The sequence below is a fragment of the Prosopis cineraria genome, unplaced genomic scaffold (genome assembly GCF_029017545.1).
Source record: "Prosopis cineraria cultivar Desert tree isolate PC_DT_omini unplaced genomic scaffold, ASM2901754v1 PC7, whole genome shotgun sequence".
Classification (NCBI taxonomy): Eukaryota; Viridiplantae; Streptophyta; class Magnoliopsida; order Fabales; family Fabaceae; genus Prosopis; species Prosopis cineraria.
This window is the reverse complement of record NW_026555338.1, coordinates 14328016-14344628: the sequence shown is the minus strand read 5'-3', so window position 1 is coordinate 14344628 and position 16613 is coordinate 14328016.

The following is a 16613-nucleotide window of genomic DNA, read 5'->3' as shown; positions in this document are numbered from 1 at the left end:
TGATCACCGTTCTTTAAAAAAATTATTCATATTTCTTGTTTCGGCTTACTCTACTTGCCTATCATGTTGTTGCTATTATAGTTTGTACCATAGATTTTAAGGTTGTCTAATATAATTCATTGTTATCTTACTTCTTTTTACCAGAAATGAGAGTGAATTGATTGGCAATGTTATTGATGTTATTACGATGAATATTGGTGGTAGCAAAGGTCTATTTATTGCTCACCACCCAGTTGGATTGAAGTCTCGTGTGCAAGATGTAATCCAATTTCTAAGTAGTGAATCGAATGAAGTTATGATAATAGGAATTTGGGGGACGGGAGGGATTGGCAAGACGACCATTGCAAAAGCCATATACAATAAAATTGGTCAAAGTTTTGAAGTGTTTTCTTCCAAATGTTAGGGAGGTTTGGGAGAAATATAATGGTTAAGTTTATTTACAAGAACAACTTCTTTCAGGAATTTTAAAAGTAAGAAGAATGACAATACCAAATGAAGAAATTGGGAAAGTCTAATCAAGAAAAAACTTTGTAAGAAAAGCATATTTGTTGTTCTTGATGATGTGAATAATGAAGACCAACTCAAAGCATTATGTGGAAGTTGTGAATGGTTTGATCGATGATGCTCACAAATATGTAATGGATTCTGCAAGTGTATGGTTCATAAAATAGTATGTGATAAATCAAGGTCGATTTCACGATGAATTAAGTTAATTGATAATTAGACAATAAAGTCTCCATTTTCATTTAAGTTGAGCAAGACAAAATTTGGATTTGATGTTGCAAAATAAAAAATTGAGATTATATAAATGCACTAAAATTAAAATTTCAATAACCATAAATAATCAAAGCAATTTGGGGTGGCTAATCCCTTTTTTAATTCATAGAGCATGTAATTACCTAAATAAATTCACTTAATATTACTTTGTTAATCTAGAATATTAATAGAAATAATTATCTTCTAATTAATTACAACCCTCTTGAATTAATATGCTATTCCTAACACAAATACGCAAGAGGCAAAAGGGCACAAACTCAATCTAATGTGATTCTATGGGTCTAATAGGTATATCCCTATCCTATTGGCAAATTAGAAATAGTTATAATCTTATATTACTCAATCTAGTGGTTTAATTTAGATTTTCCTCTTTTAAAGCAACACCTAAACCTCCAAATTCACACTCAATATTAGCTAAGCATTAAGTAGATAAATAAGCACAAGATTAAGTAAACAAAACTACTCTTAAGCTCAAATAAATGGTTCAAACATGCTCAAATCTAAGAATTAGTTCATTGCTACCCTAGAATTAAGAGAAAATCAGCCATATATGGCTATATGATAGCAAAAATTAGTAATATATATAACAAAATAAAGAGAAGAAGGAGAAGAAAAGCTTAATCGGAGAAATCTTAAGTGAAATCCTTAATTTTCCATTAAACCCAAGCTTTTCCAACCCTCCTTTGGCTCTTTTTCCTCTCCTTGGACACTCTGTAACTACTGGAGATGAAGAATGCTTGAAAAATTAGGTGCCCAAACCCTAAAAATTCACTAAAGATCAAAATTGTGCGTTTTACTAAAATCATATTTTGCTGCAGCAAAACGCATTTTCATTGCAGCCAACATGACTTCTTCATATATTTTTTTTAGATTTAATTGCTTTGACTTAAGCTCTAAAATTTTCATCTTTGAGCTTATAAATTAGGCCTCCCTACTTGCATAAAACCCAAAATTAAAGATAGAATTGGTTCACTAACTTTCAATCATATTTATATGCCCATTTTCACACACAATCATCTACTTAATCATATTTTTGCTAAAAATATTCAAATAAATGACTTTCAAATACATTAAAAACACCAATAAATTTAATAAAATATTGAAAGTCATTAGTCGAGGTAGTAGAATAATCATCACAACTTGAGATGAACATTTACTCAAGATCCTTAGAGTGAGCTACATATACAATGTGAAAGAAATGGATGATGATGAATCTCTTGAATTATTTAGTTGGCATGCATTAAAGCAAGTGATCCCTCAGCATGATTTCATTGAATTTTCAAGAAGGGTATTATCTTATTCAAGAGGTTTGCCACTAGCTCTTGAAATCCTTGGCTCCTATATGTTTGATAGGGAAATACCTTACTGGCAAAGTGTTTTGAAGAAATTACAATGAATTCCACACGGTCAAATATATGAAATTCTAAAAATAAGCTATGATGGTTTAAGCAATCAAGTAGAGAAAGAAATATTCTTAGACAAATGTTGTTTTTTTATTGGAAAGGACAGAGCCTATGCTACTCAAATATTAAATGGTTGTGGATTTGATGCTTAAATAGGAATCATTCATCTAATTGAACGAAGCCTTGCAAAAGTTATCAGAGTTGGCAATAAAAATAAGCTTGATATGCATTACTTGCTATGTGATATGGGAAGAGAAATTATACGTGAGCAATCACAAGAGGAGCCTGAAAAGCATACTAGATTGTGGTTTCAACATGATGTACTGGATGTGTTGAGAAATAGCACTGTAAGATTATTTTCCTAGAGCTTACCTGTTTTATTTTACTGTGTTTTTGTATTAAAATTTTGGCACTCATTTCTTCATTACACTTTGTGCATTCCGATCCCTATCATTTAGTGATTTATTAATTTTGTTTTCTCTTTCTATTCTTAAAAGGGAACAAGAGCTATCAAGGGATTGGTTTTAAACATGTCAAGAGGCAATCCACTATTCCTGAGTACTGAATCATTTAAGTGGATAAGGAGGCTTCGTCTGCTTCAATTTCATTACGTAAAACTTGTTGGAGACTATTGCTATCTTTCAAAAGAATTGAGATCGCTTTGCTGGCATGGATTTCCTTTAGCAAACATCCCAATGAACTTTGTTTTGGAAAAGATAAACATAGACTTAAAGTGGAGCAATCTCATAAAAGTGTGGGAGAAAGACCAGGTAATTACAATGAGCTTTTAGGATTAAGTTAAAATACTAGGGACGTAGCTGCATTTATTTCCATAGATTTCATTACTTACATTAATTTTGTAACTTGTTTTAACATTTCTCTTTGCACAGTTGCTGGAGTGGTTGAAAATTCTCAATTTTAGTAATTCTCATTACTTGACAGAAACACCTGACTTTTCATTGCTACCGTGTCTTGAAAAATTAATTCTCAAAGATTGTCTGCGTTTGTCTATGGTTCACCCCTCCATTGGAGATCTGAAGCATATTGTTTTGCTAAATTTAAAGGACTGCAAAAGCCTTAACCATCTCCCAAGATGTATTTATAATTTGAAGTCTGCAAAAGCCTTAATCATCTCCCAAGAAGTATTTATAAATTGAAGTCCTTGAAAGCTCTCAATCTTTCTGGTTGTTCAAATATTGAAAAGTTGGAACAAGACATTGAACAGATGGAATCCTTAACAACTCTGGTGGCAAATCAAACTGCCATAATACAAGTGCCTTTCTCGTTGGTGAGAATGAACAGCATAAAATGTGTCTCTATGTTGATATGAAGGGTTATCACATGACGTGTTTCCAGCAATTATTTCATCATGGATGTCAACAACAAATCATTCAAAGTCCTTGTTTCAATCACTCCAGATCATGCCATCTTTGGTCAAGGGTCTATCACATCCTCTCTTTGCCAAAAGTTGTGAGGTATTAGAAGGAAGACCGACATCTCAAGCTTCATGTATAAAAACTCTGGCATTAATTGGTTTTCATGAGCGAGTCCACATGGAGAAGTTAGAAACATTTATGAGTTCTCTAACTCTTCATGTAGGGAGATTCAACAATGCTATTGATACACTTTTAAAGAGTATTTCACTTGTTCTCTTCATCTCCATACTATTAACAATGCATACTTTATCATAAAATTGATTTAACACCATATCCTATATGTTTAAATAGCTTTTAAGTAACTTAAATTCCCATAATATACATTATGGTTATATTTGATAATAATATACAATTTTCTTTTATCAATATCTTATGTGTGTTTAAATGCATCATAATGCCCATAGTATTAACCCTTCATGGTGAAAGTCTTTTCAATAAAAAACCTATTGTTTTCAATTCTTATGTTAATGTGTTATTGAGCAATATGTATCTATTAAGAGCTACAAAAGAGTAGTTAGAAAAATTACCAAATATGCACTTGTGAATTTACCATATTTCCTTTATTCTGAATTAAAATTAAATAGAGTGTATTTTTCTTGTGTTCATGGTATAGAAATCCAGTAATGAAGGGCTTAAGTATTCTCTTCCTGGAGACAATTATCCTGATTGGCTAGTTATTGAAAATGAAGGATCTTCCGTATCATTTAAGGTGCCTCGAGTTGTTGGTCATTCTTTAAAAGGGATGGTCCTCTACATTATATATTTATCTTCTCATGATACCATGTCACCAGTACCTGTCGGTTTGCTGATAAAGAATTTCACAAATGCTACTATGGAGTTCTAGAAACAAGATGTTACAACAGCTTTTGCTGATGAAGAATAGAAGAAAATAATAACAGATTGGCAGCTTGGAAGTGAGGTGGAAATTACACTCAATTTTGCACATAGGTATGTTGTGAAGAAGACTGCAGTCTATCTTATATATGTTCAGGAAATCAACAAGTTGAAAATCACTGAATAATGTTCAAGCATAAACAAGATGGTATGTTTATAATCATTTATTGTCAGTTCGGGTTGTCATAATATAGGATTTCCTTGCACTTATTCTAAGCATGTTTTGATATTTATTTCTGTGTAGGATAGTTACAGGGGTTCACTAAAACAAAAGTTAAGTGTGGAATGACAGGTTTGTAAGCTTTGAGACTCCTTTACTTTTGTTTTCTCACGTGAATAAGGCACATCTTAAATTTCTATGCTAGCACTAAAGCCCATTTTCATATGCAGTGTTATAGTATCTAACTAATTGTTGATGATGACATAAATCTAACTGGATTGTAAAGTTTAGGGTTAAATGGAAAATTTATTTTTAAACTATAAGTTTAGGAGTATTTGAGACTTTAAACTCATTTTTAGTTGAATATTCTCATTAACATTTTAAAATAGTGCAATATTGCCCCTACCATTAACAAATATTAACATTGGCTATTAATTGATCAAAAAATTATCAATTGTATTTTTTTGGATCCTTTTCTATAATTTTTTTAATAATTTTTGGATCCTTTTCTATAATTTTTTTAATAATTTTTGAGGTTCTTTTCTATAATTTTTTTGATTTACCAAAGGTTAAAGTTGATGTTTGTTAACAACAGGGGCAATATTATGCCATTTTGAATTGTTGAAGGGGAATATTATACCAAATTACTTCTGAACCTCTATTAATTATACCATACCAAATAACATCATGCACTTTTACCGTAAAGTTTACTATATTAATTATATATTGGTTCCCACTTGTTTAGAAATAGTTTTGGAAAGAACATATCTTTTGGTCTATGTATTTTTCTTGAATTTTGTTATAGATCTTTGTACTTTTTTTTTTTTTTAGTTCTAGGTCTCTAGTTTTTAAATCCCATTTTCTTTGAGTGACCTGAAACATTTGACTCAATTCCATAATCCATTAAACCTTATTTAACCATCATTAGGGGATTGCTGTTGTCTTAACACTACTACAAAAATAATCTTACTTGACACTTAAAATTTGGCGGTTAAACTAAAAATTGTCATATAAGTTGAGGCGGAGACCTGAAAAGATTTTATTTGACAGTTATTTATGGAACTGTTAAATATTAGATAAAGAAATTCAACGGTTAAATATATGGACTGTCATATTTTGGGTACAAGAAATTTGAGAAAGAATTTATTTGACTGATAACATATTTAACCGTCAAGATTATTAATTAGACGGTTCATGATCGCATCTTTTTTTGGAGCCCTGCGTGCTTCTCTATAGTCTGAACCCATCGCATCCACCCCCCCCCCTTTTCAAGTTCTCCCTTGCGCTATTGTTTGGATCCGCTCTCTCTTCAACCTTCCAGCAGCTGCTCCATCGTTGCTCGTTGTCCCCTCATGCCGCTGCTCATCGGCATCGCCTTGTCGCTGCTCGTCTACACCGCCACTGGTCATATTATTCAAAAGCCTCTCTAGTCAGGACCTTCGCCCAAAGAGACCTGTCTTGTTCTTCTTCTTCTTAGTTCTACAATTGTTCTGTAAGTTCCAGCTTCTCGAGCATGTGCGCGCACTATTTGTTGCAATTTTTTTGTTTTTATGTTATTAATATTTTATTTAGGTTAAAATGTATAAAAATTTCTTAAACTTTGAAATAGTTGCATATAACTCTCATTACCTTTAAAAGTTTAAAATTGACTCTTCTAACTTTTAATTTTGTTTTTCAAAACCTCCTATTGTTAATTATGTTATTTTTTCATGAAGGTTAAAATGTCATTCAACTAAAAAGTGTTCTAAAACAAAAATATTATATTGTATAACTATTTATAATAAATTTTTTTATATTTTTTAGATAGTCAAGGTATTGATAACAAAAAAATATGTTATTATCACTGTATAAAATTTTAAATATTTATGTTTATATTAATTTTATCTATATTTTTTTGTTATCAATGGTGCATGATTTTATTAGTTTAAAAGATAAATTTTTATTTATATTTTTATATTAAATTAATGTAATGCACATGATTAAAATATTTAAAATTTTAAATATTATCATATTAAATTAATTTATCTTTTAATACTAGAAAACTATTGATCATTGATAACAAAAAAAAAAAAAAAAAAACTAACATAAAAATAAATATTTAAAATTTTAGATGGTGATAATAATATTTTTTTATTTATTATCAATGTCTCAACTATCCAAAAAATATAAGAAATTTATTATAAATAGTTATATAATATAAATTTTTTATTTAATAATATTTTTTAGTTGAATGATATTTTAACCCTAATAAAAAAATAATATAATTAACACTAAGGGGTTTTGAAAAATAAAATTAAAAATTAGGAGAATTAATTTTAAATTTTTAAAGGTGAGTAAGGTTATATATAATTATTTTAAAGTTCAGTAAAATTTTATGTATTTTAGCCTTTTATTTATATCTATGCTTTCGCTTAAGAATTCCTTTGATGTATAATTTCAGCTTTACTACTTTTTTTGTGGCTGGTCACATCATTTAATTCTCACTGTGCTTCCGACCTCTCCTTTCATCTAAGTAATATGCCTTTAAATGTTCTTCTTTTATGGGTTTTTTCTTCTCCCAAGATAAAATGTGATAATATTCTGTCAGATAGTGTGCAAATGTAAAATGGGAAATTGGTCCTTCCAGGAATGCACAGGCTACTCTAAAACATTCCTTTTGAGATTCTATGCATATGTATGTTGTCTCATGGCATATATTTAGTAACTCATTTTCTTTGGTATTATTTATGATTCCGTGCTTTCTCTTTTTTGTTTCTTTCAATTTTGGGTGGTGTTGAATCATGAATGAATTGTGTTTGCTTATGATAGAACTTGGAACTATTATGAAGGAGTAACAGGGGAATTTGTTTTCTCAATAATGGATCGAAGAATTGTATTTTTATATCCAGGATTCAATTTATTTGACAAGACCCGTAATGCTGGTGTCCGCATTGGAATGTGGTTGAAAGCCAAAAGGGTCTGCAACTTGACAGTTACTTGTCCCTCTCTTAAAAATCTATGGCAAGTTGTTAATTTATCATTTATGTTAATTTTCTTCTCATCATGTGCAATTTCATCTTTTCCAGTAATTAAATCATCATGTCAGTACTTGGAAGGCAAATTTTTTCTATCGTTGTTCTTGTGCATCTAAAATTTGTAAATATTCTCAGGTAATGGCAGGCTTCTTTTATGGCTTGCTAAACAAAATCCTGGAATATTTGGGGTTGGAAATGAGGCAAAAGGCAAGACATTTTTTTTTGCTTTTAATATACTTCTGCTTTGAATTTTTTTCTTCATGATTTCTTCCTTTTAAATGATTTTATTCATTGATATGATATTTCACTTTTAGCTTCAAATATAAGGTATTACAATGTATTCCATTCATATGCAGTTGGTGAAGTGTGTTGAGGTATGGGTAAAAGATCTGGCTCTTTAAAACATGTACCAAGTTCAACTTTATTTCAATGATGATTAAGCAAAAGCAGATGCAAGAGGGCAGCATCATGGCAGCCTATGAGAGGGTGCTTGATATTTTCTAAACAAGCACATCCTCTTCCTCAAATACAAGACAGGTTTTTTAAAATTATGTGAACTCTGTTTTTGATTTCCTTTTTTTTTTTATGGATGTTTTATACAAGGTTTAAATAGTATATTTTAATCTAAAAGTACATATCACTTCTTGCAGTAATTCAATTCAATAAGCAATGAGATTGTGTGGGTGAATGATGAAAGGGGCCGGAGGGACAGGGTAAACCCAGGGAATGGGTGGATATAGGGAGCATATAGGCAGTGCTTGACATTATGACAGTCAAAGTTTTGGTAAATATCTAGAGGGCGCGAACCAACATAGCTTACGCCCATTCCCACGTTTTGCCATAGAGGTGCCAAAATGTGGTTTAAAATTTTAAATGTACGTGAGCCCTCCCATTTGACTGTTTGATCTCCTGGTCAAATATTTATTTTTAGAGTCTTGTTGTATCTGTTGCAAATGGGTGTAGGGTTACCTGCTCCTCCTTCCTATTCTTCTTGTGGAATCCAACTTCACTTCATTAGGCATCCCTTCTACTCTGCTTCTCCTCTGCCTACATTTCCCAGTCAAATAGGGAATCAATCCAAAAAGGCAATACCTCTCCGACATAGCTCCACCTCCTTTGGGGTTAAAACTACAGGACTATCACGCATAAGTTTTTGCATACTAGATTAATTTAATATTAAAAAATTTAGAAATTATCTTACATTAATTCTAGGTGTTCAATATTGATCCGTAATAGACCTAAAACAAAATGTAAGACTACTAAACTAAAATGCAAGTGATAATGCAATTATGTAATCTAAATGCAAATATAGAAAATGTGCACTGCCTTCGGTGGACGTCTATGCTTATGCAGATATAGAAAATTCCAACTAGGCAATATAATAAAGAAGCATACAATCATCTCTTCGTTCTCAATGGTTTTGCTGTGTCAATATGAAATTCCATGCCTTTATTGCACTCATCAATTTTTATAGCTAAGTATTAGGATTCATAAATAGATATAGGATGAATTTTGGCAATTTATCTAATATGGAAGCTTGATGTTTTTGGCTCTCCTCAAATAATTTTCTTGAATTCATTTTTCTCTGGAGCAGATTAAGTTCCCATTTCAAAAGAATGCCAAAGTTGTATTGGTTCTTCATCTTTTTGTAGTGTCTTTGTTTCGAATGTTCTTAATCCTGGAATAGTATTCTTATTTTTGTAGTGGGATGAACTGAGTGTGTTGATAGCTGCCGTTTGGTTCTCAGCACGCAACTCCTAACACTACAAAAATAGGCTTACATCGTTATACCTCATAGCATTATTGTGGATACTTTTTCCTATTTTATTTATTTATTTATTTATTTTTTGTATTTCTGTGTCAATGAAGCTTCTTGCAACTATTTCCATGTTATATTTCAGACCTTTCACTTGAAAATCTGCTGGAAGATATGATGGAATATTTTCTTGATTGGATTGAAGTAAAGGCATCTTGGCAGAGCAGCTTGAAAGCGTGAAGGGAAGAGGGCATTTTACAAATGTAACCTTTTATAAACCATAACCCTCTTGGGTAGGGGTAAAGGAGAGAATTGCATTGATGGGATGTTTTTTCCCCCTTTTGGCTAGAATATTTATGGGATGTTCTGGTCGCATATATGTAATGGATTTTTTATTTTTCAATTTAAGAGTTTTTTATGTTGTTCTCTTGATATTATTTAATGATTAAAATATATATTAAAAGGGATATTAACAATAAAGCTAATCAAGACAGTTAAAAGAAAAAAAGTATATATAAAATAAACTCTATTAAAATATGAAAAATATTTGAAATAACCATAAAATAAGTCATATTACAATTGGAGGGTTATTTCCATCAACTGCCATACAAGTAAGAGCATATTTGATGCTTATTCAAATAACTGTCATATAAATCGTTGCTTATTTGACTGTTTGTTTCAACTAATAGTCAAATAAGCTACTAGCATATTTGATTGTTATTTTAAATAACTGTCAAGTAAGCCCTCAACATATTTGACAGTTATTTGTAATAATTGTCAAGTAAGCTCTCAGCTTAAATAATCGTCAAATAAATGATATCTCTATGACTGACAGTTTTATATATGATGGTTAACAATTATCATTTATAGAATAAAATAATCATGAAATATTCTCATAGTAGTGTAAAGTGAAAAACTCATTATTATTTAAGTACATATGTTACGGTGATGATTTTTAACGAAGGAGTTTTTTTTTTTTTTTTCGGTTGTTCAATGTTCTCTCAAATCATATTTAATTTGTCATTACTAGACAGATTTCTCATTGTTTTCATACATGAGTTGTGCAGAAGTTGCTTTTAGTTGTTGTCTGAAGGTATTTTGACGGAAAATTACAAATGAATCCCAAATAAGAACTTATTTATAAATAAGTTATATATATAGCTTGTTTATAAATTTATAATAAACTTACTCAGACTTATTTTTGGTAACCAAGAGGTCTAGGGTTCAAGTCCCACCAAAACCACTTTGCGACTATTTATTTCTAGTCAGTGGTGGTGGCTTCTATGGCTGGCTGATAGCTAGGGGCTCCGGTGAATATGGGAAGGGAGGATTTTTTTTTTAAGTCAAGGATATTTTTGTAAATGTACACTAAACTTATCTGCAATTAAAGGACAAGGGACTTCAAGGTAATTTTTGAATTTCATGGGATTTTTTTGTATTTAGATTACTCAAATTGATTTTTCCTATAAGCTTACTAGGATTGTGAGTCTTCTTATGCGAAAAAAATAATTGTTATATCACCTTCCACTGGTATACTGTAGTCCCTAAATTACAATTTACTTTCTTCTCAAATTGAACACTCTAGGCATTTCATTCATAGTATTTTCAACAGCTACATATTTTTGCATCCTTAGTATTTGGACTAATTAATATATATATATATATATATATGATATAAAGTGTGGTTTGCTTTTGGTTTGTTCTAGTATTTGATGATCGTGGCAATATATTGCTTTCTTGGTCTTGGAATAGTTTAATACATGTGGAGTCCACTTCCTGCTATGCATGTCTTCCTTTGTGTCCCTTGGTGCTGTATATATTATTAATTTATTTGTCATTTGTCAACGTTTTACATACCATATAGATACTTTGGCTTATCTTCGTGCTGATACCAGTGCTTCATGACTAAAACTATTTTATTATCTTATATCATGATTATTAACTGTCAAGTTCTCATATTTATATCCAACTAAGGCATCTTGGCAAATAAAAATATTAAGAAGTCTGTCATTTCAATTCATTACTGGTGACACAAGTAAACTTGCTAGAAGGCTTGCAGTTGCCTCTTTGAGACTTAGAAACTATATTGCTTTCTCTCATTCCTTTATGAGAAAAATGGTTTACATCCTTGTGAGAAAAGTGTTTTGTTTTTAAAAGTTGGAAAAAATTGACAACTGGAAAAAAAGAAAAAAGAAAAAAAAATCACAACAGTGATATGCACAGTAGAGATTTTGTAGTAACCGACTTTCCAGTAATCGTTATTTTACTTCAGATGGTAATTGAAGAATGCGTTGCCGAGGGAGAAAAAAAAAAAAATAGTTGATCCAAAGCGCCATCAAAAGTTCCAAAAGCTAGCAAAAGACACTATAAATTGTTGAGATGGAGAGTTGAAAATGCATGCATGTAGAATTTAATTGAGTATTTATTTAGAATGATTGGATTCATTATTAGTTAGGTTGTGTATTTGGCATGCTTATGTGGGATTATTATTTCATTATGTACGATTCACTTTTAACTATTTCACTTTTGAGTTAGTAGTTGTCAATGAGGCAAGTTACTTGGAAGCTACTTATGAATATTGGAATGTGTATTTGACAAATTTATGTTGTTTTGAAGTTATTATTGCTTTAATTTTGTTAAGGGGTTTGTCTATCCCTTGAGTGGATATTTAAAAAGGTAGGTTACCTAGCACACTCATTGTCTTGTACCATAGGATCTAATAAACATCATCATCCCTTCGTTTCAAATATCTTGTTCGTTAGCTTCTCGCATCCTTTATTATTTATACTTTAAATTCGTCAAACAGGGTTGCTGATACAACTCGATTGCTTCTATTCCGGATTTGCCTATTTATAATAGTCCTCTGTTAGTATACAGTAGGCGGAAGAAGACACCAAGACTCAGGATAACTACATGTTTTGTTGTCTGTATTTTAGGCTTACAGTGTATTTTCAAGTGTTGTGCTATCAGGTTAATAGGATATTTAGATTGTTGTGTCGTCATCTAGTCGTTGTAGTAACTGCTATGTGTCATCTCATAAATATGTACTTTTTGTTTTTGAAATGATAAGGATATATTTTTCAATTATACTTCAGGAGATTCTCCAACGTACTTGCTAGTTTATGAACGTCATTCTTGCGTCCATAAATTAATCAAGTCTATTAATCAAGTCTCTTTCCCATTTTCATTTCTGATACTTAATAATTTGACTTCTAAGCCTCGTTTTTTTGGGATGGTAAATACAAGAAAAAGTAACAACACGAGCAAATCAAACCCAAATGCCATCATGCATGCTTCCCTTGAATCCATTTTGCAATGGATTCCTCTTGCAGATCCAAGCTTTCAGAAAATTGAAACGTGCTCTCATTAATGCACGACTGCTGTAACTGCCAAATTTCACAAAACTTTTTATTGTGCAATGTGATGCTTCATCCTTGTGGGTTGGTGCCATATAAATTCAATATTCACACCTCATTGCTTATTTTTAGCCAAGGGTTCCCCACCCCCAAATGTTATAGATCCACATCTTATTTTGAATTGTTGACTCTAGTTTCGGCTTGTCAACATGGTGGCATTATCTTCTGGGACAATATTTTGAGATATATACAGATCATCACAGCCTCAAATATTTGATGTATCAATGATTAGCCACTTTGGAGCAATAACAACTACTAATTAATCTATTGCCTCTTGATTTCACAATCAAACATAAAAGTGGGAGCAACAACAGTGGAGCAGATTCTTTATCTTGCAGGCCCTCAACATGATTTCGATGACTTGGATGTTTGGAAAACCAAGACCCTACTTCTTTGCAAATTATAAAACATCCGTACAACAAAACTCAGTAGCATTTCCCCACTATGCTATGGTAAATGGTAAACTTTATTATGATGGCCAATTGGTAATTCCTAAGCATCCTACACTCAAAGTCAAATTACTAGCTGAGAGACATTCTTCATTATTTTGAGGCCATGGAGGCTTTATGAGGATATTAAAACGCCTACAAGCTCATTTTTATTGGCCATATATAAAGAATGACAATGGGGCAAAAATATCTATGAAGTTGTCTATCAAGAGCATTTAGTAGTCTAAAGTGAGAAAGGGAAAAAAATGCTCAAAATGTCACCTCAGTTGGTGCGAGAGTGATCAATTTGTTAAATCTCCCAAATGTTGACCATTTAACAAACGCTTAAGCAAACATTGACCATTTTTTCATTAGCGTGCACTAAAAAAGGGGTAAAAATATCCATGAAGTTATTGGTCAAGGGTATCCAATATAGCTTAAGGTGAGAAAAAGGGTAAGAATGCTTATAACTTTACTTTAATGGGTACAATATAACTAATTCATCAAAACCCTCAAACATTAATCATTTAGCTGACATCTATCTAAACAAAAGTTGATCATTTTTTCACTGAGTGAACTAAAAAATATTCTTAGGTGGAATTTTGCAAAGGCTAATTTGTCATCATATGATGATAAGTCTCCACTTAAGGCATTGGTTTTGATGAAGGAGGCAGCATAGGAGGGCGATCTACCTCTTCTTCCATTATCTCCTTAGTCCCACTTCTATTATGCTCACTACCACTTCTTCTTCTTCTTCAACTTCCTCTTCTTCTCAAACCATCATTTAAAAACCTTCATTTTCTTGCAACTTCCTCTTTTCAAATGTACAGAATATGAAGAACATGTGAGAGAATATTATTTTGACCGAATGACAAGTTAAATCGTTTGCTTCTTTAAAATTCTTGTACCATTGAAGCTTCTTCTTGACGATTCAAATCAATAAAGGAAGTTCGATGAAACCCAATTTCCTTTCCAACTTCATTTGCATCATCACATGTGGGAAAATGTATGAAATCTCTGTTAAGGATATCATTGAATGAAAAGAAACCACGTGGCATGAATTTTGATGAATTGGTCACTATTATACATATTAAACTAACATTATGCGTATTCTTGCCTCTTTTTCTTACTTTAGACAACTGGATGCTCCTGCCCAAGGAATTCATGAGTATTTTTGCCCCTTTTTTAGTCCACGCCAGTGTGAAAAAATGGTCAACGCATGTTTAAGTGACAATTAAATGGTCATTGTTTGAAGGATTTAATGAATTGGTCATTTTTGCACCAACTTAGATAACATTATGAGTATTCCCCTCCCTTTTTTTTATTTAAGCTACTAGATGCTTCTTACTTATAACTTCATGAGTATTTTTGCCCTTTTGCCATATAAAAAAAAAATAGATGTTAAGCAACTAGTGCAAGAGCGCCTTGAGTGCTAAATTTCCAAGTACCAAACCCTATCACCTGTAGGGCTTTTACGGCCTCTTCCAATAGCACGAGTTTGGGAAGACATCTCTATGGATTTTATTCTTGGGCTCCACAAATCTGATGGATATGACACCAAACTCTTGGTGGTGGACCGTTTCAGCAAATACATTCACTGTTTAGGATTATGTTACCCATTTTCAGCAAAAACAATTGCTACACTCTTCACTCGCGGCATAGTGCGGTTCTATGGCATTCCTAAATCCATTGTTTTAGATCAAGATGCTATTTTCCTTAGCACTTTTTGGCGAGAACTCTTGAGGAAGAGCAAAACTCAATAGAGCACTGCGTGTCACCCACAAAATGACGGGAAAATGAAAGTTGTTAACCGATGTGTGGAGATTATCTTCGTTGTTAGGCGCATGAGCAGCCACGACTATGGAGTCAATATCTTCCTTGGGTTGACTATTCTTTTAACACAAGTTACCAACTTGCTACTGGTTATGCGCCCTTCCAAATTGTCTATGGCCGGAACCCTCCTCCCCTTTATCCATACATTATTGGTGAGACCACAGCTGCAAAACTTGAAACACAGTTGCTGGAATGTAACATTATGCTGGAACTTGTGTTGAGAAAATATGAAGGTTCAAGCTGATGCTCATCAATGAGAACTCCATTTCAATGTTGAATATATGGTGTACTTGAGAATCCAACCATATCGTCGATTTAGTTTAGCTAAGAGAAAGTTTGAAAAACTCTCGCCTTGCTTTTTTGGTTGTTACTTGGTTATTCACAAAGTAGGCTTTTTAATTTACGAACTCCAACCCTCACCAGACGCCAAAATTCACCATGTATTCCATGTATCAATGTTGCAACTAGCACATGTGAATGCCTCTGTTTCCCAGATTCCATCACTCCCTATTTCTGACTCTTGGGAGCTTGTGCTTTAACCTCACCAGGTCCTCAAACATTTATGGATATCCACTGGTGGTGTGTAACTTCAACAGATCCTCATTCAATGCCAATGTCGCCATGCTGAAGAATCTACTCGGGAAGAATATGACCTCATTGCTCATTTTTAGTTTCCTCAGTTTCACCTTGAGGACAAGACTTCTTTCCAAGGGGGAGTAACGATAGTAGTTCTCTGTTAGTATATAGAAGCCAGAAGAAAACGCCAAGACTTGAAGCAGTATCTATAGATAAGGAAGTTATTCACTTGGGATAACTACATATGCTGTCTTGTTGGTATTTTAGGCTTACAATTTATTTTCAAGTGATAAGCTATCAAGTTATTAGGATATTTAGATTGCTGTGCTGTCATCGAGCCATTAGTTAACTACTGTGTGTCATATGTGACATCTCATACAAATACGTACTTTCAATTTATGAAATGACAAGGTATTTTTCATCTTATACTTCAGGAGATTCTCCCACATACTAGTTAATTCATGAAGTGAGATTCTTGCATCATGAATTAATTCTCTTTCCGTTTTTCTACATGCCAAGGGAGACAAGATAAAGATTGTATGCCAAGGAGATCTTGGGTCTTCATTCATTTCTATGATTTCTCAGTCTAATGGTGTGCATAATATTATAGTTTATGGTGAAGTCTGACGTATTTGAAGTTGTTGAACTATTTGATCTCTGAGGTTATCTATCACCTTTCAAGGGGCAGATGTAATATGTAGGCATGTGTTGGACCTACAATTCTTTATTTTAAGATGCTGGATAAATGTTTTTCTATTAATAGATTTCTGGTTGGTGGATTTTGTGTGGGGTTTGTAGAGATACAGTATTAAAAGGATCATAGTGAGGATATGCTAATGTCAGATTGTTTTAGTATTTAATGCATATATTGTAACATACATATATTAGTTGTGATTTTACTTAGTTTAATCTATACTAAA